Source organism: Sinocyclocheilus grahami, unplaced genomic scaffold (assembly GCF_001515645.1).
Source record: "Sinocyclocheilus grahami isolate Dianchi unplaced genomic scaffold, SAMN03320097.WGS_v1.1 scaffold2314.1, whole genome shotgun sequence".
Lineage (NCBI taxonomy): Eukaryota > Metazoa > Chordata > Actinopteri > Cypriniformes > Cyprinidae > Sinocyclocheilus > Sinocyclocheilus grahami.
Window position 1 is genome coordinate 62,801 of NW_015507493.1, and position 2,077 is coordinate 64,877.

The 2,077-nt window shown below is 38.6% G+C and overlaps 1 long non-coding RNA gene across 1 annotated transcript; it reads right to left on the reverse strand.

Moving 5' to 3' along the window:
- Positions 1–349: 349 nt before the first annotated feature.
- Positions 350–1,893, reverse strand: LOC107574711 (uncharacterized). Its single transcript, XR_001607716.1, has 2 exons — positions 1,761–1,893; positions 350–717 (listed from the first exon to the last, which is right to left on the reverse strand). It is a non-coding gene; the product is annotated as an uncharacterized lncRNA (long non-coding RNA).
- Between the last annotated feature and the right edge of the window lie 184 nt (positions 1,894–2,077).

Here is a 2,077-nt window from a genome sequence, read left to right on the forward strand (position 1 = left end):
ACTTAGGCCTAATCGCTAGGCATTTGCAAATATTAGCTTACATAAATTTGAAAAAGCCTTCCAAACAGGACAAGGAAGAAAAGGGATGTTTCGAACAACATAGACTAGTTTGTTAATACTAAAAAATATATATATAAAATCCTCACTGACGCCACGCTGGTTTAACAGTAAACGAACACCTTTCCGAATAAGTAATCGAACCCAGACACCCTCAGAACTTTTTCCACAGCCTACTTTCAGTTACAGAACAGTTCGCTGTTATTGAGGCCCAGAGTATTATCCTTGCGATAACAGAAATTCATAACGGTAGGAAACGGCACGGCATGTTAAACTCTCGCAAAAGCCATTACTCTTCCTCCAGGGTGAGGAAAGTCGAACCAACAAATGACTGAAGAATGATACAAATGTTTCCAGGTGAATGACTCGTCAATAGATTTGATAACTATGCTGGATTTATCAATTGTCAATTAAATGACAAGCATTTTTTGAGGCTGGTATATGAATATCGATTTAAACTGTGTTTATTTTCGTAAACTGTACAAAGTACATACAATTTTGACGTATGACAAGACAACTAATGTTAAAAAAGCAGGACTTCCTAAAAGAAAGGTTTTAAAGCAAACTCACCTGATGAAAGCCCAAGTAGTCCTGTATAGTTGGAGACGCATAAAACACGTAACCTTCGGTGGTGACCACAAGCACAAAGCCATTGAGGGCCTGAAAACGAAATTAGATAGAATTGTGACTGACAATATTAAAACACGTTAACATGCAGACAAAGGTTTTATGGTTGGGATATTTAATAAAGAAAAACTGAAATGTTTTGGTTTGTTTCATGCTAAACACGGTGGCTGGGATTGTGAATGTAAGACTGTAGATGGGTGGGGATAATGGGGCCATTTTTCTTCTTTTACATCTTTTTTTTCAGTAAACATCCCATGTAATTAGCCAAGCTTTTGTTAAGGTGTTGAACATGACAACAGACAGGGGGTGAATATCGCCGCTAGTCACGCACAGGAACAAGCAGCCCTCGAACAATGGAGAGCGAGAGAGACGGAGACGGAGATGTGGCTGAAAAAGAAACTCACAATATTTGTAGGTGGAAAGTAACATGTGATATAGTTTACAAAGAAAAGATAACATTGCTCAACAGCAAAGAATGCCGATTGCTCAAACGCCATTCCTTTTCAACGAGCGTGACAACAGCTACAATAAACTAAATGTCTACCAAAATTAATTTCATGAGTTTATGACATGGAAGTGTTTTGTTTGAGCGGGTATGGATACTCTTCATGGCTGTTGTTTACTTTATCATCTTTCCAGGGAATCAGGAAACGTTTACACTTTTACCTGCTATGCGCACACACAAACATATTGTGAAATGACCAACTTCTTTGCACAGCCCAGAGTGACAGTTTGCATAAATGAATACAAGATGGAGCAAATGAGGGTGTACAAAAGTGATGGATGATTTAGAAAGTAGACAGATGCTTGGCCACGACTTTTCTTGAGTTGGCAGAAACAGATTTAAGACCCCTGCATATAGCAAAGTGGTCTGACCTTAGACTGAAAAATGGGAAGAAATCACAGCAGATGATTCTGTTCACACAAACCAGGGCATTTTAGGTGGGAAATGAGGTACAAGGTGTTTATATAGAATGTATGTGTAAAAAAAAAAGAAAAAAAGTGGGAGATCAGGATGGCGATTCCTGGGAATTTGCAAGGAATAAGATCAAGGAATTGGTGCACATGCATTTTACCTGCAACAACAGTTCCCCTTCTGAGAAACTGACTCCATCCAGACTGGTCGTTGACCGTCCGTTTCCTCCAAATGACCCTGACCGGTCATTTATCCATCCATTTCCTCCTGTCTTTTTGACTGTGGCTAAAGGGAAGAAGAGAGGAAAAAGGGCATGGTTACCACCATGAGGGTCATTCTGTGCCAGTTTGATGTAAGATTTAAACTATTGTTTTAAACAATTTTGTTTAAAAAAAATTCTTTTAGACAGCTTTGAACAAAGTGCAATAATTAATTACTTTAAAATAGTACATTACCAGGAATGGGGACAGGCAAAAA